Source organism: Eupeodes corollae, chromosome 3 (assembly GCF_945859685.1).
Source record: "Eupeodes corollae chromosome 3, idEupCoro1.1, whole genome shotgun sequence".
NCBI lineage: Eukaryota > Metazoa > Arthropoda > Insecta > Diptera > Syrphidae > Eupeodes > Eupeodes corollae.
Genome location: NC_079149.1, coordinates 127,697,542 through 127,725,522, shown reverse-complemented (window position 1 = coordinate 127,725,522; position 27,981 = coordinate 127,697,542). Strand labels below are relative to the sequence as shown.

The window sequence follows — 27,981 nt, the reverse complement described above, 5'->3', positions numbered from 1 at the left end:
GCTGCCTGATAGGTGAGGTAAGGTATGGTCCTGGTCGTAGTCTAGCTCGTCTTGCATAAAATCTATGTGTTTCTAAGTTGTAAGTTTAATAAGTACCGAATGAAATGAAGTGTTAAGTATAAAAATATGCGACTTGCGGAAAAATAAATTTTCAAAACGTCACACTTAAGTGCAAAATTTATTTAAGCATTTAAAATAGTTTTTGTAATAAATTTTAAGTGCTATAATCATTTCTCCTTTTTTTTCTTTTTGTTTCATCATTTTTATTAATTATTGTCCTCTTGGTTGATTGCAGTAAGTAAAAAAAGAAAGATTGAATAGAAAGTTGACAGTTTTACAACTCTTCATTTTACGTTGAAGTTTGAATTATTGTGGTGCGAAAAAATAAAAATTTAATTTGCACTTTTGACAGTTGATTCTATGCCAGTTTTGTTTTATGATTAAGGACACTTATGCGTGTTGATTTATGTTGCTCATTGTTTGCGAATAAAACGTAAGTGATTTTTGAAAAACGAGTCAGGAAATGTTTGGAATTCGTGACAGCAATTTGCACACTTTTAAAACTTAATGGTAAAACTTAGAATTTTTTGATTTCTAACATTTCTAGTAATTTATTTTCTTGACTTTTGACGCTTTCTTCATTTCAAAAAAGCAATAGTTTTGAAGCTTTTTGCTTTTAAAAAATCGATTGAAGGATATTGCTACAAGTGTACGGTCCCACAGATTTAGAAATTGAGTAAATGTCACTGTGATAAAGAATTTGAAGAAGTATTATTAAATGTACACATTTTTAAACGTAAAAATTCAAAATTTTAATGGGCCAATAATGATGTTAAAAATGTAGGGTTTTGGGAATTTTTGTTCACGAAAACTACACAATAAATCGAGATTAAAGAAACAGTATTTTATTTTACAATCGTATGAAGTGATTTATTTCAAAATGGTGGCTGTCTTTATGCGTTGACGTCTCCTTTTTTTTGAGGGTCCATTGATCTTCTTTTTTGCGTGCCAATTGCAAGAACTATATGTAAATCAAGTTTTCCATTTGATAAAAATGTTTTACAAGAGATTGTAATCGAACATGACTTTACGGTGAACAAAAATCGATAAAACTGGATCCAGCGATTCCATCCGGCTGTCTATCGGTCCTCACCCCTAAGGCCTAAAGCCTAAACCATTGTGTTAATTGAGTTCAGACTTGGAATTTAAAGTTATAAGCAAGTTCGCGTTCGGCATTTTTTTTTAATTTATTAGGACCTACAAAAAATGGTCAAAAGTTCAACTACTTAGTGAGCACCTTATAGGACTTCTATGACTTATTCGAAGCCCAAGTCTATAAGGAGCAGTTTATCCGGTTCCCCGTTCTTGGAGTTATACTCAGGATCTGGCCCTCCAGGTTGGCGGTTGTGCCGTCGGGGTGACTTCCTGGCCACGTAAAAAATACCTTTAGTTGCGAAGCACCAACAAGCCTCGGATACGGACGGATTTACTGTTGACAACCCAAGCAAACGAAATAAGAACAACGAACTTCGGATCTGTACGTGGAATTTCCCTTAACAGACCACGTGCAGCCGAACAATTAGCGGAAGCCCTAAAGTGCTGCAAGGCAGATATTACCGCCATCCAAAAAATGCGATGGGATGGACGGGGAAAACGCAAACTAAAAGACTGCGATATCTACTACGGCGACTGTTACTGAGAATAAAGGCTATTTGGGTGTGGATTTGTTGTTGGAACTAGACATTAAAATTATCTTAGAAGATTTTAACGCCAAGCTAGGAAGAGAAGACATCTTTACTGGCACAATCGGGAGATACAGCCTGCACGACACCATCTCTGACAACGGATTCAGGCTGATCGATTTCGCTGCGGGGCGAGACGTTCTGGTAGCTAGTACGCAGTTTACACATCTCAATATCCACAAGGGGACATGTAAATCTCCAGATCAATCAACCGTCAAACAGATTGACCACATTGCGATCGACGCACAACACGTCTCCAGTACAAAGGATATCCGAACTTTCCGAGGGACCAATATTGACTCGGGCCACTACCTCGTTGTAGCCAAGGTACGGCTACGGATATCCCGGTCCAAGCCAAAACAAGGAAGTTCTGTGAGAAGTTTCGAAGTTTGTCAAAGAAAGATGAGAGCGTCTTAGAATACTTCGAGAGAAAAATTCTTTGGATAATTTTTGGTCCCGTACGCATAGATGGAGAATGAAGGAGAAGATATAACGACGAACTGTAGGGGCTGTACAACGACACTGACCTAGTTAGCACAATTCAAGTCCAACGGCTTAGATGGCTAGGTCATGTAGAGCGGATGGACATCAACGCTCCGGAAGGTTCGAATCTAATAAATAAGACGTCATCTGTCGCATCGGCAAAGCAAAAGCGGCGTTCGGTATGCTGTCGAAAATGTGGAGGAATAACTCTATCAGCTTATAAACAAAGCTACGACTGTTTTGCACCAATGTCAAATCTGTGCTTCTTTATGGGTGCAGCACTTGGAAGCTTACTCCAGACATAACAAGAAAGCGAAACCTTCTTAAATAGATGTCTTCGTTACATCCTAAGGATTTTATGACCAAACCGTATTTCAAATGAGGTCCTTTATAGAAGGACAGGTCAGAAACCTGTAGAATCTATAATACGAAGACGTAAGTGGCAATGTATTGGACATACGCTTCGAAAAGGTAACAACTGCATTGCAGGCCAAGCAATGTAGTGGAATCTGCTAACACAAGAAGGTAGAAGAGCTAGACGACCGAGAAGCACATGGCGTAGGAGCGTCACTAGGCAAGAGTCGGAGGGAGCTGAAACACATCTCCGGAAACCGTACACGATAGCGCGTAGGCGTAGGACTTAACAGGTCTGAGGACCTAAGTATAAAGCAGTTCAAATTTGGCATAAAATTATAGGTCCCCCCTATCCTTTATTAAATAGCTTTTAGAGTTGGTTAACAAATTAAAATGAACACATGATCCGAAATACTCCAAAGACTAAGGTTTCTAAACTTTATTTAATACAATAACCACTAACTATGTTATGGTGTTCAATGAAGTTGAAGTTTGTTAATACAGAAAACGCATTGTGAAACTTTTCCTGCTTCACTTAATCTCCTCAAGCACTCCCATTTTTTTTTTGTTCATCGATCTTTGTTTAATTTTGTTTGTAACTTTTATCACTATTTGTAACTCTTTCTCAGTCAGTTGGTTCCCCCCCATTAAAATGTGAAGCTTTCTGACGTCTTAAGTGAAGCTCACACTTTTACTAGCTGTCATTAAAACCTCCAATCGTAATTTTTTAACCATTGAATAAATCATATTTTATGCGTAGCATACTTTTCCGTCAAAACCGAGAACTATAAATTTCGGTGTTAAAAGAAACCAAGCTGAAGAAAAAAGCCAATAAAAGTACAATAAAACCTATAAAAGTTTAAGATTTCCATTGAACCATTATTAAATATCAGATTAAAATAACCATTACTCATAACGTCATAAAAAAAATACAAAAAAAGAAGATTAAGAAAAAAAAGTGAAACATAAACCCGCCCATCGGCAGACCAACAAATACAACAAAAAAAAGACCCTATAGATAGATAACTATAACTTTTCATTGAATGGGGTCTCTACACTCCTACCTTCGTTTCCTTTATGACAACAACACTGTGTGTGGTCTGCTTTTGCTATCTTAACCCTATGTTCCCATCCGCATCCATATAGATGGAGGAATAAAACCTACAACTATACTCGCACACTGCATTACCTACACAAACAATTTCCTGAATGCAAACGATTCATTCCATACCAGCAGAATCACCTTAATCACTGCATCAGCTTATAAAACATCCAATCATTAGCCGCATGATTCGTCGTCGTTATCGTCATCGTCATAGTCGTTTGGTCGTCGTCGTGTCTCTCACCTTATAGTCTCTGGAAGTACATAGGTTCAGCTCGAACCCCAACCGTAGTCATCATCCATGGCTCTTCACCTGGTGATTTACTATTTTCTTTAGCTTTCAGTAGGTAGGTTTACTTTATGTAGCACTTAACCCCCCTTTCCATCCTTCCATCAACCAACCGACCAAACGACCGTCCGCGTCGTTGTGGACTACGATACCGACTCACCTCCCTTCTCTTGGTATATATTTTCGTGGCATAAACATAAACGACAGCAGCAGTGTCAGCAGCATCATCACCTTCACAGCAGTCTACTTGCCCCATATAGGACCGAGCGTCATAAATAATCTCCACTCTCTCGTCTCGTCTCGTCTTTTGCGCGCGATGTGGTATCTATGCAGCTATTCGCACGACAACGTCGCTCGTCGTCTCCGTCGAAGTCGTAGTCGACGCGACTCTAGAACCAGACAGTCTGTCTATGGGGTCATCTTGGAATGGTGTTCATTTAATCACCTGCGCTTCGTCCCAGTGCCCACCTTAACGCTAACGACTACTCCACGAAAAGCGCATTCAAATGTGATTCACCCTTCCTGACGTCGTCATCGTCCGTCGTTTCCGTCGTATCATCATCATTTACATCGTCGCTCCGCCGCGCCGCCGCTGCTGGTTGATTATTTTACAGTCAATGGTAGCATGAGGATGCAGATGAGGAGTTGCCCAGCTTTCACCAACTCCTCGACAAAGCAAAGCACAGTCAGAGGCGGCGAGGCAGCGGCGACGCGACGATGGTTATGGTGAGTTGCGGAGTAAAGTGTTGAAAGATGGTGGCGCGATGATACCCTTTAAGTCCCTGCAGACATTTGTGGGTGCATTAACTGCAACAGTGCACATTAATGCCAACATGTCTATATTCTTTTTCCCTATTTTTGGGGGTGGGGTGGCAAAGCTATAAATTAGAAAAACATCCATCTGGAATTACTTGAGTTTATTTTAAATACCCTACTGTTGATAGTTCTTCCGTTGAGAGTCTGTTTTGGGCGCTGGCTGTGTGTTGAAAAGGATCGTGGGAGACATTTTTAGTGTCTGACAGATTTGACAAAATAGTGCGTGAGAGGGGAGAGGGTGTGATGAGGCAAAAAAGCACACAATATACTTAAAACCAAGCGGAGACTAATGTGCCCCAATAATGGCGAGTCATAAAGTTAACTGTCTAAAATGTATGGAGGCACAAATAATTGTGACACTTTATGGCAACCGTTACAATTGACAACAAAAAACGACTGCGACGACATTAAATTTAAGATTCAACGACGAACAAAACTGGAACTATTTTCAGTTTATGGGTTATCGACGTGTCTTTTGAAAAAAAAAAAAACGAAAAAAAATTTGATAAGTTTTGTTGGAAAAATTTAGGACACTCCTTGAAACCGTTGACAGCCAAAAGCTATAAAACAAAATTCCCAACGGTTTTGTTTCGTACATAGTAATTGAGGATGTCAAAGGGGAATTTTCTTTTCAGATCAGACGTGACATATTATACAGAGACAGACACATTATTGTGTGTTGTTGACATTTTGAATGGTTTCTGTATAAATGTGACAGTAGGCTGAATTATTGAAATTCAGTGAACTCTTTGCATTTTTAACCTCAATTAGTGTTTAATTTATTACTTTTTTTATATTTTAAGTGTTTATTTGCAAATAAAAATATTTATTCTGAAAATTATAAACATGATGCAAAAAAAAGTGACAGATGCACCGACATACCCATATTTACACAATGCGGTTGGTTCATATTCTCCCTTCTGTCAAACTTTTATACAAAGTGTCATTAAGTAAAGAGATAAGTAGCTACTGAGCTACATAATTTTTTTAATAAATTGGAAGTCATTGAATTTGAGTATTTTTAATCAAATGACCACTTTCCTACTGTTTGTTAATTTGAGCAATCCTTTTTTCTATAAATTATTGGTCAATGAAGTAGACGTCAATTGGTCAATGCTTTGTAGAGAATCCAAAAACATGGAAGATTTATGTTCACTTACACTTGCAATGTAAAATTTAAGTAGTCCAAAAATGTTGATTCTTGACAGCTGACAGGCTAAGTCATTAAAAATCTAAATAGCTGAATCACAAACACCCTCCAGCTTCGGCTTCACCTGACGTTTACGAGTTCAGCCATAGGAATTCAATGCATGCTATCACAATAGAGCTTCTGTCTCACCTTTCGTTTAAAAATCGCAAGGAAAGGAACGTAATGTAACGTAAAGTGATTCCAAACGGAAGCTCTAGTTCAATTTTCTGAACATTTGCATTGTCTGACAGCTCAACTGCTGTAAAAAAAAAGTGTCAACAAACAAAATATTTTCTCTTTGGAGGAATGAAATACTAGAAATGTCATTCAAAGCTACGAAGCAGGCGTACTGTAACGCAGACGAAGCCCAAGGTGAAGCGTTTTTGTGATTCAGCCATAACACATCACCTCATGTGGGAGAATTTTCCTCATTATTTCTGATGCAATGAAGGTTTTTCCTTAGTTTTCTTACACCTTTTTTTCTTTTTAATTTTGGAACCCGATTTTGTGTAACCTTTAAAGGTTAAAAGTCAAAATCAGATTAAATATGTGACAGTACGCACATTTTAATTAACATATTTTCTTAACTTTTTCGCTTCTTGGTGAAATTTAAAATATACTAAACTCACCTCTGTCAAATTTTATCGTCACTACGAAAAGTGTTACCAATTCAAAAACAAATATTAAGAATGTGGTAAATACTGCTGCCCTATATCTAGGAACGGTTGCACTCTTTAAGTGGTATTTAAATAAAAGAAAATATGAATGTTTAAAATATGGTTGTATTCATAGGTTAGAAAAGTTTGGCATTTCTTGTTTTATAGTTCTTAAAATTAAAAATTAGGTGGCGCAATAGTCCGTTGCGAACTAGGGCGTAGGGACTTACAACTCTCAACCATTCCTGTGTACGAGTTATGTTGTCAGGAATAGAAGGGACCTACAGTTTATATGCCGAATCCAAACGGCTGATTTGAGAAAGCACTTTTCATGTCAAAGATTACTCTTGGAGAATTTGTCGCAAGAGGCAGTACCCATGAGAAATTTTATATGGCACAGGCAGGGATCGAACATGTTAAAATGTCAAATGTGACAAATAAATGACTGTTAGCAGGTAGAGTTTAATATAGCTGCAATTATCTGCCACTTGTCATTATGAGCAATAAACTACCAGCTTATTAGAAAACATTAGAAATGTGGTAAAAGCCGTTGTGACATCTGTCACATTTGACATTTTAACTTGTCCGATCCCTGCCTGTGCCATATAAAGTTTTTCATGGGTACTGCCTCTTGGGAGGAACTGACAAATTCTCTAAGAGTAATTCTTGTCATGAAAAGTGCTTTCTCAAATCAGCCGTTTGGATTCAGCAGGAAGATATTATTAGTAGCTGTAATTATCTGTCAGCTATCAGTTGTTTGAACAGTGTTACCAATTTAATAAAAAAAATATATCACAAATGTGATAAAAGCTGCTGCCTAGTGGTCAGAATGACTTTGTTACGCATTTTTGCTATACGGTTTAAAATTATAGTCAACTTTTCATATTTTATTGCTTTGTAAAAATATGCTTTTTTAATTAAGTCAAAATGTCAAATTTGACAAATAAAGGATTGTTAGCAGGTACATTTTAATTATCTGCCACTTGTCAAATGTGCTGTCACTATGAGCAATAAACTACCAGCTTATTAGAAAACATTAGAAATGTGGTAAAAGCCGTTGTCTACTGCTCAAAAACAAAATAAGTTTTGAACTCTAGTCAACTCTAAAGATTTTCAAAAATAAGCTTTTCAAGTTTGTTGAATTTAATGAAAAGTCAAATTTATAACAACCAGGTGTGGAAGTTTCTTTCTTTTTGTAATGACAAGTGCCATTACCCATTTTGACTTGGCATTAAATATTATATCTCTTAACTCCCTGAAATAACTCGCACACAGGAATGTCGGACACTGTTTTTTCAGCAGACAGACACTTGTTAAAAATGTAATTTAAATAATACTGTATTTGTATCATTTGTCAAATAATATGTCACTTAAAACAGTGTTACTATTTACGAAAAAAACATTTCTCTAAAAGATTTTTTAAAACTATATGAAACTTAAACAGCTGTCAAATTTATGCGCAAATCAATAAAGGGCCTTGCACAAGAGAGCGAACAAAGAATGGACGAACAAACGTGATTTTACAAATTTCAAAAAGTCAATTTCTAACAAAAACACATTTAAATTATAAGAAACCAATTAAAACTTATGTTATAATAATAAAACTTACATTTTGTTTTCTAAGACAATAAAATTTTGTAAAAATAATTTGGTAGTAACGAATTGCAGTAACGAATTGCTACGAACTGTCAAACTCTATTCGCGTTCCACCATCTACACTGCAAAGAATAAATTATTCGCGCTCAACTTAACCTCAAAATTATACCACTCTTCTTTTGTGTGTTGAAAAGGGTGATTATAAATTGACAATTCGTCGCTGTCTGCGAATAGAAATAAAGCTCATGTGAAAGAAAAGTCAAAATATGCGAACATCCACAGTTCGCAGTTCGTAGATCATGTGCAAGATGCTTAAAACGTCAATTCAATGAAAAGTAAACTAGACCTGTTTCCGTACAAAATTCTATAAAGTCCCCACTTAAAACAAACATGTCCCCAAAATCTAAGTAAGGCTTCTGTACTTGTAAACAACTTTCTTCATATTCAACTTCACTACATATGCTTATTTTTTATTCCTTGTAAATTTATACAAAAGTCCATTGGCCAATAAAATACACAAACCAAAAAGTGAAGTTAATTCCTTTTGACATCTCTAAGGTCGTTGACAGAAGAGCAGCAGGTACGATTATTATTGTAGGCAGGGATAGGTCGGAACATATATCTACTCAAATTTCGTTAGTTTTTTTTTTTGTTTTACAAAAAAACTATTCCTTGAAGAAGAACTCTCGCTCGAATACTCACATTCATATGAACGTGTGTTATTTTCGAAAAGAACAATCGAACTCAAATGACCCTTAACGAGTGCTGCTACAACAACACAGTACCTCTCTGCATATTACATATAAATAATAATATAATGTTATCCCGGAAAGTTCCCACAATACGGATTGTTTCTGGACTTTTTTGTATAGCATTAACTTCAGCTTCAGCGTATATAACCCCGCAACGGCTTCTTTGTTCCTTACTCGAATGAACGATGACGCGGATATTGAAAATATAGGATTACACAATTCTTTTATCCTTTTTGTTTTGTCCTCCCCGTTTTTTGTATTTTTTATATTTTTTAACTGAACGTGTGTAAATATAATTTTTTTATTTGTTGTTGTTGAAATCAAAAGACAAAAATACCGCCGGCTCGGTTCTATTGGGATAGTAGTCGATGAACCCAAACATGTTCCAGTTAAAGGGTCGTCCTCGGTCCTCGAGAACATGCGATGGCGATGGTCCTGCGGTTAGTTCGCTTTTTATTGGATTGTTTTGGAGAATCTTTCGATGTAAAAGAGGAGAAAACAATAAAAAACCAAAACCAAAACACACACCGATTATTTTATCCTTGGCAGGCCTTTTCAAGCATCAGGCTATTGTTTCGTTGTTTTTTTGTTTTTTGCATTTGTTTCGTTAAAAAAGAGGACCAACGGATTTCGCGGACAACTAAATGCACATCCGAAGAAGAATATTTTCCAACGTAAACATCTCAGTTTTATTTTACTGTATTTGTTTTATATCTGCTGCCATCACACATAACGTATAACGTAAGGCTACTGACCTGAGGGAATTTATGTTGTTTTCATAGAAATATATTCACGTGAACCGGAATTCCAGAAAAGCAGCAGTAGAATAAAATTCAATTAAACTTCCGGTCACGTTGCAAAAATATATAGAAACAGACATTTTGCGTTATTCGTTTTCAGATTTCCGTTTTTTTTTTTATTATTTTTGTTATTTGTTGCTGTCTTCGTTAAGGTAAACTAAAAATTGAAAGTTTTCCATCCACCAACGCAATATTCAAAAAATTTATATTTGCGTAATGTTTATATTTTCATTGAAATAAGGAATCTCATTTCAGTTTAAATGTTTTCCATGTTTTTTTTTTTTTTTAATTTTTCCTCGGGCGGCAAAAATTCCTTAGACGCAGAAAAGTATCGTTTTTGTGGCAGACATAAACATGGCGTTAATGTTCGTTTTTGAGAGAGAGTTGTGTTTGGGTTCTTTAAACTAAATAAATGTCTGGGTTGTTCCTTAATTCTTTTTCTTTTAATTATTTTTTTTTGTGTTTAAATGATATTTGCGTAATCATGTCTGGATTATTTAATTTCTGGTGTTCATTTGATTGAAAAATGGGAATTTATGTTTGTTTCTTTTTGGAAGCTAATTTTAGAAGGATTTTCGAAATTCGATTGATTTGGTTTTGTGGGGCACACGTTTCTTTTTTTGTTTATTCGAAACAAGGTCAATGTAAATGATGATGCACTTAAAAGTTTGTCTTACTTAAAATTTGAGATTTTATGGTGTTTTATGCGGAAATAAGTGATGCAGTTGCTAATCCCCTCCTCTCTCCCCTCCTAATAATTACAGTGATACAATTCAAACGTAAAGCTTTTATACTTTTTGGAATGTCCGAAAATTTTGTCTTGAGCTCAGTTTCTGGTTCTGTTAAGTAGAGAGGTTCTTTTTTTGACCGTACATCAAGAATGCGAAATGCTTTTCCCTCTCATTATGTTATTCCATCGTATCTCTTTTTCAGTCGAATTTCTGACATACTATTAGGTATAGAGGTTCTTTTTTTTGGAATATTTGACAATGTGATATGTTTTAACCAAAGTAAAACTGAACTGTTGCTTTTTACCACCAAAACTAAAGTACCGCCCTTCACGCTACCTTAACTCAACGGTCAAATCCTATCATTGCCTTCCCATGGAAAATATTTGGGAGTTATACTCGACCCTAAACTAAAGTGGAAACTAAATATTGAAGTACAGGTTAAGAAGGCCTGTGGTGCCTTCTACGCCTGCAGCAAAACTTTCGGCAAAAAGTGGGGACTTCAGTCGGAGATGATTTTATGGACGTACACAGCCGTAATACGTCCTATATTAACATATGGTTCGATTGTGTGGTGGCCTGCTCTTAGCAAAGCCTATAATATTGATAAGCTAAAGAAGGTTCAGAGAACAGCTTGCGTGGGCACCACAGGGGTCATGCGTACTTGCCCAACGGACGCCTTAAACGTTATTTTGGACCTTCTACCAATCGACGTTTTTATTAAATACATAGTTTCCTGCAGCGCTATTAGGCTGATAGAATCAAACAGCTGGTTGTCAAAACCTTATGGTCACAGCAACACATCGAAATTGATTCCCTCAGATATTATCTCGGTATAGACACTGACTACTGCACTCCTACTTTGAGCCTTAGTAAGGGTAGGGTTTTAAGGTTATTTTCCCATCCAGAGAAGATTGGGAGGATGACATCCTGTCGATAGGTTTCGACACAACCATCTTTACTGACGGCTCAAAGATGGAGTGCTGAGTTGGTTCTGGGATCTTTTCTGGGTCCCTAAATGTAGCTAAATCCTCTAGGCTTCCTGCTAGCGTTTTTCAGGCTGAACTGCTGGAAATAAGGGAGGCATGTAAGATACTTAAACAAAGCCCAAACTTAATCCGAAATGCGGCTATCTTTACAGACAGTCAGGCAGCTGTCAAAGGCACTAGCTCGGCCACATGGTCATCTAAATTGGGCCAGCAATGTCGCGATGAGCTTGAGAGCCTGAATATTAACCTCGGTGTCACACTGATCTGGGTTCCGGGCCATAGTGGTATCGTGGGAACTGAACGGGCTGACGAGTTAGCCAGGCGAGGTTTAGCCCTTCATAGCTCACTTGCGGAAATGGTTAACATTCCTCTTGGTGCTATGAAGGGTAAAGTCTTTTCTATCTACCAAACTGAATCAAACCGAAGGTGGAGCAGTTTACCCAACTGTATTATATCTAGGGTGATATGGCCCACCTATAATAAAACCCGTACAAACGATCTTCTATGCACGCCAAGGCAAGACATAGCCAGTAATGTTGCGGTTTGTACCGGACATTGGACATGCAGGGAAGTTGGGTATCTCTTACAACACCTTTTGCCGTAGTTGTAGTGACCAAAGAGAAAGTGAATCGATAATCCATTGAAAATTTCCTGCTTTGGAAAAGCATTCTTTCACGGACTTGATGAGCTATCTGAGACAAAGATTAGAGAGTAATCTTTTTACTCAATGCGACAAAATGGCTCTAACATAATCGCTATGAAGCTTCTCTATAAATCTTTCCCTTTCTATCACAGGTCAAACGAGTTTTTGATATCAAAACGGTGGACTACAGCGCTAATTGGATCTCAGGCTAGGTTGCCTTGATCGCCATTTCTATCTACCCATCCCTATTATTCCCTCTTATTTTGATATTTATATCTTTAAGGTGCCTTCTATTTATCCGAAATTCCGATGTACTTTAAAATATAGAGATTCTTTTTTCAACCGCACATCAAGAACGTGATCTTCTCAACTCGGTTTTTCTCTCCCATTTTGATATTCAAAACCTAAAGACCAATGTACATGAGTATTTTCTCTTCAGCTCAGTTTCCGACGTATTGCCAACTATAAAGATTTATTTTTTAACTGCATATCAAGGTTCTTTTAATAACCGCACAGAAAGAATGTGGAATGTTTAACCCATTATTCACTCTTATTTTGATATTTAAATCTTTAAGACCAATGATCAACGGTGTCTTCTATTTATCCCATTTTCCGATGTACTTTTAAACATAGAAATTCTTTGTTCAACCGCACTTTAAGAATGTGATATGCTTTTATCAACTCTGCTTTTCCCTCCCATTTTGATATTCAAAACCTTAAGACCAATGCACGTGAGTATTTTCTCTTCAACACGGTTTCCGACGAATTGCCAACTATAGAGATTCATGTTTTAACCACACATCAAGAATGTTGAATATTTCTTCTTTTTTTAACCGCTGATGAAGAATGTTAAATGCTTCAACCAACTCTTTTTTCCCTCATTTTTATATTCAAAAGTTTTAAAGACTTTGTGCACGGGATTCTAACTCTGAGTTGATTGAAAGCTTAAGTGTCAGTGACCCTTGATTTCGAATTTACAAAAGCGATAGACAAACAAAAATTAAGTTCTAAAAATCTAGAACCGTGGCAGCGTTCTGATTTCATAACAACCGATAAAATCGTACATTAATCACCTTGAAGTTATTACTTTTTCCTTATGTACAACAATTCCAGCAGTTTAATGTTTTTTATGTAAATGGCGCCCAACGCGAGTTTATGTTTTATATTTAAATATATCTAGACTCAAACTCAAATTGTTTGTTCTGTAATGTAAATCATGTTTACAGGAAGCAGAAGCATCAATCAAAAACTCCATGAATCTTTAAGTATTCTACACTTATTTCCCCTTACCCCTTTTACCTCTCCTGAACCCAGCGAAACTCAACAACATGTTTTGATTAGGCAGTTTATAGTTTTTCTTTATATTTAAATTTAATTCATATCACATCTAGATTGCACAATTTCATGCAGTTAAATGCCATAACAGTCCTAAAGAAAATGACGACTATAGCAACGATGCTACAGTTGCGTCGTCTTCGTCGCGCCAAGCTGCTCTGCCGACCGCCAAAACACAACACCGTTACAATTAGTGCAAAGATATATATTCTTCTACAAGTGCACAGGGTAAAACTTCTTAAAACTTGCTACTACCTATTCTTCTATGTATACTCTCCAATACTTTGGAGTAATTGGGTGCCCTCGAGGTACATCTCGGGCAGCAGAGCAAACTATCCAACCAACAACAACAACGACGACGATGGATCATTAGAATATTACAACTTCCCGGAGATGTTCGAGGCGGTTTTACGATCGCGCCACCGCTGCTGGCTTCTACAATTCGTCTTCGCCTAAGCGCCCCAGCCAACCAGTCAGCCAGCCAGCTATTCAGCCAGCTCCAGCCAGTAGTATATCATTGCCCCATCTAGCGACGGTGCGGAGATTTACGACTGAGCGAAAACCATCTAATTATTACTTCGCGAATGATGAAGCGATTTTTATGTCCACTTGCGCCGCGCCGCTGGGCAATTCAATTGCAACAGACGATCGCTGGGACATGGGAAAAGGGAACATGGCTGGAATAATTTTAGAGGGCGCCTTCTATGATTGGTTTGTTATAAGCTGTACTTGATGTGGCTCCCTTATTGTTATATCTAGCTCCCGTGTGGTGGCGCGGCGTGGCGGTGCTGCTATGGTGTGTTGCTGCTGTTGCTGGTGGCCCTCTAAGCTATTTTTCATTTACAGTGTTTAACATGTTCGATGCAGAAGTTTAAATTGCAAAGACGTGTAATTATGCCAGACCATTAGAGGTTTGCAAAGAATAATCTATGCGAAACGGGGCATGCTGCTGTTTTATTATTCGTCATCGTCATCCTCATTCTAGTATTTATTCGGGATCAAAATGATTACACAAAAGCAAAGTAAATTCTATGGATCTGGAAGAATATTATATCCGGCTCTTGAATGCCAAGCCAATTCTATTATAGTTGTTTTGTGTTTTGTTGGAACACAAATTACAGGTCCCGCATTTTGAAAGGAATAAAAAAGGAACGCGCTACTGACGTGCGTGCTTATGCTGACGCTGATCCAGTACGCGAATGAATGAACGAACTCGAATTCCGTTCACCAGCAGCCAAAGCAGCAGCAGCAGCAGCGTTGCAGGCGTTTCTTCTAATTGCATCTCGAGCTGTCAGAAATGGAATTGCTTTGTCCTAAGGCGTCAGTTTCATTTGTATCTTATTTGAAGACAAGAAGAAGAAAAAAGCTGTTGGTATTATATCTTTGAGTGATGGAGAAAAAGCTAATCAAGAAAACTAATTTTTTGTTGAACTTTTTTGATTTGATGAAGTATAAAGAGTAGTTTGAGTCTTTGTTGTTTGCATGTCACGAGATGGATATAGTTGGAATTTTGTTTAATGAACACAAAAAAAAAATGACAGAAAAACGTGGGTCTCTTCTAATAAAGCTATTATATGTAGAATTGGGAAGATGTAGATATAATGACTACAAGATGATGATTATTAAAAAAAGGAGTTACTGTGAAAGCATTAAAATGTAATTCATGTTAGGTACATTGCATGTAACAAAAATGTTTCTTATTTTTCTCTCCCTATTCTGACAAATTGATGAGCATTTCTTAGGGACCTGATATGTGTATTTTTGTTGTTGATTTTTTCTGGCTGACAGTTGTAAGTCGTGTGCCAAAGGTGTTGAGTTTTTTTCTTATCCTATTTCTTTTATATGATTGTCCGATGAAGTAATGAAGAAATGAATTCCGGAAAGAAGAAAATTATGTGAATTATCAACTTAATGAACTGAAAATTCTTTGAAGGATGAGGTGCAACATGCGATCTTCAGAAGTGAAGATGGAAGCTATCAAAATAGCTCCTTAAGTGTGCAGACGATGCAACTTTTAAATCTATAATTTTAAGGCTATTTTTTCTTGGAAATTTCAATTTCAAGTTAATAAGTTTTCTATTGGATGATATTATTTTGAAACATTTGTGCTTTCTTTTTCTTCGCTGATAATATGCCCAATCTTCAATATTCCAATTATACAAAAACAGGCTCCTTATCTAAAGAAACGCATTTCCCTGATTATCTGTTTTAAACTGATCTCTTTAAGCTTAATCGCCAAGAATCAATATGATCTTTGGCGCAAATGAAATGCAGAGCAAGTTTTTCGATATAATTAAGAAATTAAGATTTTTTAAAAGTGGTGGCACTATATCACTTCCCTGAGGCAATCCATATTTATAAGAAAAAGTTCTTCTATTTAACTTGTAAGGATTCAATTTAGGACAGTTAGTTCTCCAAATAATTTGGTTGTGTAAGAGTTCTGTTGGGTGCCGGGCCACAGAGAGATCACAGAAAATTGTAAAGCCGATGATCGCGATAAAAATGGAATCGTCATACCTATTTCACCTGAAAGGGAGAAGATAGGTATACCGATAGTTACATGCAAACTTCTGCTAAAAGAAATAGCTTTTGCGATATCAAACTCTAGGTGGCACAATTTACCGACATGAGCAGCCACAAAACTCACATGGCCTTCACTGGACCTAAAGCGCTCTAAAAACTTGTTATCTCAAAGCAGACTTCATATTAGCTTCCTAATAGGTGTCCTTACGGGACACTGTCTTATAGGCAGAATCGAAATACGACTTGGTGCAGCCTCAAATGATTTCTACAGGAGCTGTATGGACGAGGAAGAACAGGAAATAAACTCTCACCTTCTCTGCACTTGCCCTGTTCTTCTGTCTAAGATGCAAAATTCATCTGGGAGACTACTCTTTTGATAATCCCAGTGCACTTTGCTTTATAAAAAGCTCAAAATGGTTCAACCAGTAGGAAGTAATTCTCTAGATTCACGTAGAATCACAATGCCCCTTTTCTTTTGTCCTAATTATGTGGATTCTGAATCTGCAGCCACTTTAAACTAACCAAAGAGTGGGTGGTTTCAAATGACAGATCTAATCTGTGCATAACTTGTCAAAAATTAAAGTAACATCAAAATCACAAAATGGATTTGAAAGTGACATTTGACAAGTAAATTGCCGTTCATTTTCATGTTTTTTTTTGTTGATTTTGACAGATATCCAGAACAAAACTAAAGCTAGGTTTTTGAGTTCCTAAAGTTGTAAGTATGAAATGTTTTTCTACTTTATTTCTGGCTTCTTTTTTTTAAATAAGATAAAATTAAGTAAATTTAAAAGAAGTGCCCTTTAGTAACTCTCCTGAGGGACTTCAAATTTGTAACAAGAAAAACTTAAACTTCTGTAGTACCGAGTTTTCAAAACGTCATATAAAAATAATAAGCTTATTTAAATTTATATTACGATATCAATATGTAAATTTTACAAGTTAAGTGAAATTGAATCTGTCAGTTCTAAACATCTGTCAATAATGGATAACTATGACACATCAAAAAAATATCTCCTACAGTTTCCAAATGAAATGATTTATGCTCTATCCAGACCAAAAAAAGGATTTTTTTTTCAAATGTTTCTGCAATGTTTCAAAAATGTTTCTTAAGTCTGGACGCACCTTTAAGGGCCTTGCACATGAGAGCGAACAACGAATGGGCGAAAAAACATGATTTTACTCATTTCAAAAAGTCAGTTTCAAATAAAAACACATTTAAATTATAAGAAACCAATTGACACTTATGTTAGGATAATAAAATTTGTATTTTGTTTTCTAAAACAAGATAATTTTGTAAAAACAATTCGGTAGGAACGAATTGCAGTATGGTTGCTACGAACTGTCAAACTCCATTCGCGTTCCACATACCATCCACACTGCAACGAATAAATTGTTCACACGCAACATAACCTGAAAATTATGCAACAGTTGTTTTGTTTGTTGAAAAGGGTAATTATAAATTGACAATTCGTCGCTGTCTGCGAATAGAAATAAAGATCATGTGAAAGAAAAGTCAAAATATGCGAACATCCGCAGCTCGCAGTTCGTAGCTCATGTGCAAGATGCTTTAGAAAACCAAAAAGGTCTTACATTTCAGCTTCGAGTGTTGTTGGCACACAATTTTTTTTCATTTGACACTTGGAAAGAAATTTGATCCGCCATTTTATTTCTATTTTGACAGATGTAATCAAGAGTGTATTTAACTACGGAATATGATCCAAGTTCCTTTGGAAAAGTTTGACCTTTAGAAAAAACAAAACTATAGCCATATAGAATTTGGGTCTGTTTGTATTTAGGAACACCATATCACACATCACGTTTTAGCTTCCCTGATGATTCTTTGTATATGACACTTAAATATATAAATTTTTTGATTTAGGGAAAACAAATTTTGAATGCAAATCCCTCACGTCATTGCAGAGGAGTCCTTGATTCTTCTTTGACTTCCAAACAAACTATCTTATGCTTCGATGGCATTTTGCTGTTTTCATTTCTCATTTTTGCCACTAAAATATTCAATTGTTAGGGATAATGTCCCCTCCTCTCATCAGAAAACAGAAACCCCAAGGGACGTGGAGAAGTATTTTAAATAAATGAATTTTCTTCTCAATAGATACTCAATGTTGTGTATAGATACTTTATGTTTTTGACTTAAAGGATAAAGGACAATTTTTTGATTGCAGAAGTGCAACGCGTATAATGATTCCGTTGTGTGATATCTTGCCTCGAACTTCAATTCCTGGTGTCCTTATAGCTCAACGACAATGAAGACGACGATGAACGGCAAAGATTCAAACTCCTTTTTGAAAGATGAAACACGATAAAAAGTAAAGTATACTATATAAAATAAAAGAAGCTGATTGAAGAGCAAAGGTTGTGGATGATGAGGATGGTTTGACTCCTCCTGGCGTTGTCGTAGTCCTCGTCATCGTGTCGTACCGTCGTCGTCGTCCTCCGTCCGAAATAGTACGGCAGAATATTGTGTAGTACGAGAGCGTTCCTACAACATAGTACGTCACATAGTACGAGTATAGTATCTCGTATATATATGTACATATACAAGAGGAGTGATATCCTTTGGGATATTTTATTTCTCTGACAAGAGTAATTTTCCAAAGTACCCACTTCAAATAAACTCTGAGCTGTTTTGCTGCAGTACTCGTATAGCGTTAGCGTTTGTCCCCTGATTCTTTAGCTTTATTTTTCAATGTTTCTTTTCTTTTTGAAGAATTTCTTTTATTTCATTTTATATTTCTTTTAATTTTTATTTTTTTGTATTTTTGTACCCCCGGCCCGTATGGGGTTACTGACCACATATATCCATTGTGCCTGGCAGGCATCGCCATCGCCTTTGCCATCATCATTGCAAAGAAGAAGCACAGCTTTGCTTAAGTGCCAGAAAATAAAAAATAAGGAAAATCCTTTGGGGGATCCATCCGCATACATAACCTACACTCCACTCAAATGACGACGACCGACGACGACGACAACAGTAGAAGCAGGAGCAGTAGCAATAGCAGCAAATGGTAGCAGTCATGTGTGAAAAAAGGAGAGAAAGAGGTGCAAATGCTATAAAACGTCTTTGTTTCAAAAAACAGTCTTCAGAGTTTAACTATGGGTTATATGCATAAAAGCGGTTGAAATGGAACTCTTTAGGTTTATGTACCTTTCTATACAACAGAGCGGGCTTCAAATGAAGGATTACGTTTATATATTATGTATAGTATATACAAAAAAGCTTTGTAGCTGCTTTGAAGCCGCTTTACAAGCTCTCTTTGATGTTTTGTTGCTTTTTTGCTTGTTTTGTTTTAAGTTCGTCCAAAAGAGATGTGTACTAAGGGAACACCTAATTTGTGTAAAAGGGTTTATTAAAACAAAAGTGTTTGTTTTTTTGCATAAGGCGACAAATGTGATGTTTGTTGTTCAATTTTGATTGATTGTTTCTAAAAGGGATATAAGTTTCATGAATGAGCCTTTGAAGACGGATATAGTTACAGCTAACTAAAAAAAAGGGAAGCTTATCCAACTAATCATACCTTCACTTTTGTTGCATTTAGCTTCAAAAGAATTCTTTGAAAAAAAGAAAACACTTTGTTATTGTTCTTTAGGGGGAGTTAACTTAATTTTATAGATTTCGAAGCACAGAATGACTCATTAAGAGATGTTTTAAAGCCTAAAGCCCAATGGCAACACAACCTAGCTCAACTTTGTAGGTGCTAAACTCCATCAGAAACGACCTGCTAAAAACTTCTACTGTCAACGAAAATATGATACCAAAATGACTAATACTACGTTTCCACCGGGCACTAAACCGAGATTTAGCTAGATTTGTCACAAATCTCCTTGAAATCTCACAGATTTACAATAGAAATTTTAATCTCCTCAAATGAAGATTTCAAATACAACTCATTGAAATCTACTTGGAAACATTAGTTTGTCAAATCAAACAAACTTTTGTTTCGGAGAATAATTGTTGAACCGACCCATTTAAACGCCAATTTTGTTTATTGACAGATATTATTCAAATTGAAAACAATAAACAACTCAAAAACGAAAACGAAAGAAATCAAAAACGAAATAAAATGTAAGTATACAAAAATAATAAATACATAGGTACAAGAATAAAATAAAACTAATTACGATTGGTTGTTATGACAACGTCAAATTAATCTCCTTTTCTTTGGTGGAAACACCTCATGATTTATTTTAAATCATTTGCCTTAAATCTCGGATAATTTTTTGGTGGAAACGTACTATAAGAAACTTAAAGTTGCTTTTGAAAACTTTATCTGTCAAAAACAAGATGTCAAAATGATATCAAGTATAATTGTTAAAATCTTAACGAAAAAATTCTTGCAAGTTGTTATATTTCATTCGGTCTGTTTGATTTGACATGGCGAATCCGGGTAAATATAACTGAATCACAAACACGCTTTAGCTTCGGCTTCACCTGACGTTTACGAGTTCAGCCATAGGAATTCAATGCATGCTATCACAATGGAGCGCCGACCTCACGTTTTGTTTGACAATCGAAATGAAAAGAACGTAATGTGACTCCAAACTAGTTCTAGTTCAATTATCTGAACATTTGCTTTGTCTGACAGTTCAACAGCTGTAAAAAAATGTCAACAAACAAAATATTTGCTCTTTGGAGGGATGAAATAATTGAAATGTCATTCAAAGCAACCTCGAAGCAGGCTCACCGTAACGCAGACAAAGCCGAAGCTGAAGCGTGTTTGTGATTCAGCCAAAGAAGATCTCAGAAATTGGGATACGCCAAGAGAATAATCACAAAATTAAATTTGTTTACCAATATTTGACAGCTCAAATTTTTAAATAACTATTGAAACGAAACGGAGAAATATGAAAAGTGAAAGTTTGTAAACATGCCTAATTTTACAAAAAAAAACTTACGGAAGTAATTCTTTCAAGTTTTCACAATAAATTTATTGTGTTTACTTTTATTTGTGTGTCTCAATTGACAAATTCGGGAACTTTAAATCTCAGAGATATCGTTTCGGCAAAATTTCGTGCTGATCTTAAACACTTTCAATTGAAATATTTGAACATGCTTAGTGCCAAGTATGACAAATAGATTTTATTTAAATTCTGTTCAATTATATGCAAAATTAAGTTAAAAAACGGGTTTTTGAAAAAAGAATCAACAAAGAGTAGCATTTTGTGCAGTCAGTCCTATTTTTATCAATTGAAAAAGTTTTAAATAAATATATATTAAATAAATACAAATATTAACCCATTTTTTTTCTTTTCAGGTAAACACAAAACAAAGCATTACTAAAAATGCAATGGTTTGGGTGAGTTTTAAGTTTTAAAACTGACGTTCCTAACTTCAATTCAGCACTTTTAACGTTAAACATTTACTAATAAAATAAATAACGGAAATGTAATTTGGAATACAAACTTCTAATAACAATGTTTGTAAGACATTTTTCCCACTTAATTTTCTAATTTGTGAGAACATTTACTATTTGACGTCTTCTTGAAAAAATGACAGTAAGTCGAAAAAAACTTATTACATTTAACTGTCAAAATGTAAAGCAATGTCACAAAGTAGAGCTACATATATGTCAAAAACAAAAACTCTATTTAGTTTCTTTAAAACAAGTTTTAGGTAAAGAGCTTTTCGGTTTTAAGTTTTTTTTTTAAAGTTTTGAACTGACATTTAAATCAAATTTCTGAAAATACATATAACTTGAAAAAATTCAATCAAAAATATAAATATTATGTATTATATAAAGCCAGTTCGTTTTCTCTGAGTTTTATTACCCAGTTTTGTCAATTTGATTATTTGAATAAACTTGACAACACTCTGAAATAAATGTGGTGTTCGACTTATTTTAAAGTCAAAGTTTTATCTCCTTCACGCTAAAAAGTAAAAAAAAAAAAACATTAAAGTACGATGACATTTCATTTTATTAAATACTTGGAAGTGAGAAAACAATAATGACTCATTTTGACATTTTAATATTTTAAAACGTCAAAAAGAGTCACTTCAACACAGTACACCGTCAAAAGTCAAGTAAAAAAAAAAGAAAGTACTCGAAAATTAAACAAACGTCATTCTAAAGTATTGACCCTGTTCGAGATGAATTTTGGCGATATCTGAAACAGAAGGTTCGTATATTTCGGATATTTATGTCAATCTCAACTAATGACCTCGTTCAGTAGGTCGCTATTTTTGAATATCTATAATATTGAATATCTTTAATATAAAACAATCTAATTAATTAAAAACTCAAACAATATTGGTAATAACAAATGTGTTCCATCAATTAAACTTGAAATTTAAAGTCTATACATTAATAGTTTCTGAACACGTCCCTAGTTGTCAAAAAAAAGTTGTATATCCTTTTAAGCTCAGAGTGTCACGAGCTTCGAATATGTTTTTTATTTTTCTTTCGAGCAGGTGCTAAAAACTAGGAGAAAAAAACTAGAACATTTAATGCTACCACAAAACTTATTCCAGTAGAATTACAAACCGAAGATTCATATGTTTCGAAGAATCATGTCAATTTCAACAAATGTCAATGCCACGTTTTTTGAATATTGAGCTGCAAAACGTAAAAAAAAAACAATCTAAATAATTCAAACTCAAACAAAAACTCTAGTAAAAAAATTAAAATATAGTCTATCCATAACTAGTTTCTGAACACGCCCCTAGCTGTCAAAAAAAGTTGTATTTCCTTGGGTGTCAAGAGCTTCGAATATGTTTTTTATTTTTGTTTCGAGCAGGTGCTAAAAACTAAGAAAAAAAGCTAGAACAATTAATTCTACCACAAAACTTATTCCAGTAGAAATACAAACCGAAGATTCATATGTTTCGGAGAATCATGTCAATCTCAACTAATGTCAATGTCACTATTTTTGAATATTTGAGTATTAACCTGCAAAAAGTAAGAACAAACAATCTAAATAATTAAAAACTCAAACAAAAACACTATGAAAAAAATTAAATTATAGTCTATCCATTACTAGTTTCTGAACACGTCCCTAGTTGTCAAAAAAAAATTGTATTTCCGTTTACCTAAGCCCAGAGTGTCAAGAGCTTCGAATACGTTTTTTATTTTTGTTTCGAGCAGGTGTTAAAAACTAAAAAAATAAGGTGTCAGATTTGAATTCGAATTTGACAGGTGGAATGTGGCAGATGATAAGTGACAGTTACAGTTGATCAGAATATGCTTTGACTCTGTTTAGATCTCTAAAAAGTGTTCAAAGCTTTGATTAAAATACAATTCATAAACAAGACGCCTTACTTCTTAAACAAGGACCGATTGAGGGAGAAAAAGTGAAAATATGCTTTATGTGAACACTTTGTACCAAAAATCATTAAAAAAATAACCTATAGGGGGAGCTGTAAATGGAATAAATTATTATTTATTTTTTCCAAAAGAAATAGTTAACCACTTACAAAAATAAAAACAAAGCCTTCTTTAAGCCTGGTCACTACAAACGCTCCCCTAATTTTATTTCGTAAAATATTCCAACACTTCCCTTTGCCTTGTATTACAATTTTTTTTTAATAATTATATTTTTTAAATTATTTATTTCTATAGAAGAAAAAAAACAACAAGAATCCCTTTTAAATCTCAAACGAAACGCAGAAGGGTACATCTCTTTATATTCATGAACTAAGAATAAAGAATAAAGTTCCAATGAAGGAACGACCCTGGAATTAGAGAAAGTAACCTCAAATATAAAACTAAAAATCCTTTTCATGCAGATTCAAAAAAGGAAAATAACTTCATCTGAATCAATATAAAAACAATATGTGGTTGGACGGTCGGTCGGTTGAAGATCCTTATTCCCATCTCTGCTGCAGCCGCATTAATGCGCCAAGCCAATGGATGATGGCTCTGGCTCCGACTCCGGCTCCCCTTGTACACATCGTTTCGTGCTTAATTTAACGTAATTAATCCTTTTTGTAGATTTTGTGTTGTCATCGTCATCGTCATCGTCATCTTGTCCTCGTCCTCGTCATAGTCGTCGTCGTTGTCGACATCGACATCGTTGCTGTTGTTGTTTTTTTTAATATTTATATTTAAGTTCATAACCGTATACGACGATATGGCAGTCACATTTGTCCTTCCTCTGGATGTCATTGAACTACAACACAAGAGTACAATTTTCCACTAGAGTCCTTTTTTTTATTTTTGCTGTACACCTGCACTCGTTTTCGAATCCACCTTCCTTTCCATCCACATGTCCCCACAGTCCTCATTCCTCAGTTCTGAGTTCCCATTCCTCACATCTCAATTTCATTCTCATCTCTCTTGCTCTCACTCTTCGTCCTAGAATCCTTAAAAAACATTCGACCGAATGAACGTTGGAAAATATTCCTATACCTCTCGTACATCCAGGATAGGATTTTTATTGCAGTTCTAGAAAAATATGAAAATTTATATATGAAGGAGTATAATTGAGTGGGAATCGTGCATATGAATTAAACCAATTGGATTCCGGTGGTGATGATGGTGGACGGGGCTAGCCTGGCCACCTTCTTTTGGAGCTGGGAAATGGGAATGCACTTGGAAAATTCACTATGTTTTTTTCTTTTTTTTTATTTAGTAAGTATATTTGTTTTTTCCATCATTTAGATGTCCTTAAAACATTTTTCTTTTTTAAAACTATTTTTTTCATAAATTGTTTGCTAGGTTATTCAAATGCTGAGTTATCGAGGCATGTTATTTGAAGTGGGTGCGGAAAAAACTTTTCCGAACGAAAGTATAATCATGAAGTTTTTTTTCTGATTCCAGTTTGTTTTTTAAATATTTTTTAAAGGGCATTGTGATGGTTTGGTTTGTTGACCTTTTTGAAAGAAAAGTTTTCCTTGATTTAGTTTGTTGGTTTTGAAAATGGCAATGGTGATGATGTTTTTGATGATGATGATGATGTTGATAAATATGTTTCCGGAGGAATTTTTGAAGTTTATGTGTGTATATGGGACCCTGGAGGGATTTTTACGAACTATTTATTTGTCTTTTTTGACATATTTATCAGCTAAAGTCTTTGGCCATAAGTTTTAATAATAATTGATGATTTGTTTCCTTTTAAACTTTTAAAGTTACATCATGTGGAAAATAGGTGATTTGGGTGATTTCAAATTTTTGTTAAAAGGTTTTTCTATTTTTTTTTAAAGAGGATCTTACAAAATTCCTTAAACATGTTTAAAGACTCTGCCAGCTTTCGAAAAATAAAAGAGGATTTGAGAGAAGATACCGGTGATTGTTCTAAAAGTTTTGAATATCTAAATGGGAGGAAAAGAAGAGTTGGGTTAGACATTTCACATTCTTGATGTCCGGCTGAACAAAATATCTCTATACTTAACGGATGAGTATTCTCAACAGTTTCAGTATTACGGCCGAATAGTTTTTGGAATACAACTTGTTTATTTCGATAAAAAACTGCTCCATATACCCAAATTAAACAACAACACTCTACTCAGAAAAGTTTTATTTTCTGATGTCTATTAAATTGTACGTTTCCGATGTGTTTTGATAGCCTTAATTTAAATCCGATTTCAATATTGGTTTATCGCATCAGTTTTTTGAGATTTTACTATTAAAAATTCGTAACAAAAACAAACCGCAGTTGGCAATACTATTTTATCTGTCAGCCATTTTGTCAGCTGTCAAGTACTTAGTGGTTTATTTTAATTTTGGTTTCACATTTCCACATGAATATACAGACTCCTGAACAATGCTTCCAAATTGTTCAAATTCATTTTGAAAATCATGGTTCTGATGGAAATTTATATTTTGCACTATTTTGTTAAGAGATTAGGCTTGGTTTTAGTTAAACGTCAATAAACAAAACTGCTGTAGTTTTGATGACGATAATCTTCAAGTTTATGCTGAGATATGTTACATCCACGAAAATTGACAGTTCGGTGTTGTTTATGGCTGAATCACAAACACGCTTCAACTTCGGCTTCGTCTGACGTTTACGAGTTCAGCCATAGGAATTCAATACATGTTATCAAAATGGAGCTTCAACCTCACGCTTCGTTTGACAATCGTAAGGAAAAGAATGTAATGTAACGTGATGTGATGTGACTCCAAACCGAAGCTGTAGTTCATGGCTGAATCACAAACACGCTTCAGCTTCGTCTACGTTACGGTGGGCCTGCTTCTTGGTTGCTTTAAATGACATTTCTGTTATTACATCCCTCCAAAGAGCAAATATTTTATTTGTTGACATTTTTTTACAGCAGTTGAGCTGTCAGACAAAGTCAGACAATTTTGAAGAAGAAATTGTAAGAAAACACCTGGAAATTGAGATTCTATCACAATTGCAGCGTTGACATAAAATAAAAACTTCAAGAAGGGGGTTTGTTCGTAGACTACTACATTGACATGTGGTGTTGAAGTGAGCTTGAAACTCGCTTGTTTATATACCTAAATCGAGTTGAAATGTGCTTGATTCGACTCGATTCCGGTCGGGGATTTGTGAAGAAAAACCTTTGTGGAGAATTTTGCTTTACAGATAATGCATGTTTCCATGTTTATGTACAAAAAATATAGTTTTGTTTTAATCAAATTAAAAAAAGGTAGCATATTTACATGTGGTGCTGAAATATTCAGTTCTTCATTGGTTAACATGAATCAAACTATCTCACTTAAACTTCATTAGAAACATCGAAACACCATTTGCATTTTAGAAAGTTCTATCAAACTTAATCATTTTAAAATCTTCTTGTGCGGTGGAAACACTAAAAAGTTTTATTCTAAACTGAGATAAACCTTTGGTGGAAACATAACAAAACTTAATTATCTTTCCTATTGTTTTCTCTTGCAAAATAAGCCCAGTTAGTCTATTTTCATTAATAAAACTAAATAATATCAACAGTAACAGATTGATTTTTTGCCCCAATACTCAACGAACACAGCCATCGAGATACAAATGCAATATCAATCTTACCAACATTTGCGAATGAAGTCACATAAGATCTATTCGAGACTTGTATAAATGTCAAAAACCCATCCGTTGTAAGATTCTACTTTAACCTTTATCGTAGTATTCATACTGCGGATATTGTTTTTGTTATTCCTGTAAAATAATATTTATTGTTTGATTTTCCAACAAAACACGGGTGATGTTGTTCTTATTTAAAACATGTTCTTCGTTCGTTTTATCCGCAATAAAACACAAAATTCGTCATTTTCCCAAATCGATTTTCGCTTTCTTCTAAATTTATTTACAATATTTAAAGTATTTCAGAAAGTGTTCGAACAATCTTCTGAAGTTTTTAACCTGTCATACAGTTTACGTCAAAACAGTGTATAGTAAAAAAAGGCAAAACTGGTTGATAGAAATGTTAGTTTTTGTTATAAATGCGAAGTCGAAACAAGTTTACAAGGTTTTAAAAACCTTAAAAAACGAAGCCCAAGAAACAAAAACAAAAATATTTTAAAAAAAATTTAAAAATTAACTCTAAAAACGAATTTTTCAAACCCATGAAAGAAATCAACCAAAGGTTTGTCAAATCTTCGTAAAGAATTTAAAGGAGTATATTGTTTTACCTTAAGCCTTAAAAACACCAATTTTGGTTACCTTTAAAAAATGTTAAAGATAGGTATGTATCTCAAAAACTTAACGTGATAGAAAAACTATAAGGCCATATTCGAACTCAGGGCAACTAAGTTCATACATCACTTGTCCGAATTCTTCTAAAAAAAAGTCAAGGCCTTACAGTTTACTTCTCCATCTCAAGAAATGTTTTTTTAGATTCCTTAAGATGTATAGATGCAATACCGTTTTTTTATTCACCTCTAGACATTTGTAATCTAATCTCAAAAAAAAAAATTAAGAATAAAAAGAACAACTTCCCCTTTTTTTCATCATCATGTTATTATAGCGGCTCTAAGCGCCGCCCAATCTATAATTACATACGCCTCAAAGGACGAATGCAACAGACTTCCAGATTAGAATCCCCAAAGAAAACACATACCTCAAGAGAGAGA

General features: G+C 34.9%; 1 protein-coding gene across 1 annotated transcript in view; it reads left to right on the top strand.

Annotated features, from left to right (window-relative positions):
- The window catches only part of LOC129952788 (myb-like protein Q), a 275,661-nt gene that overhangs the window by 234,101 nt on the left and 13,579 nt on the right, over positions 1–27,981 (top strand). The window lies entirely within an intron of this gene.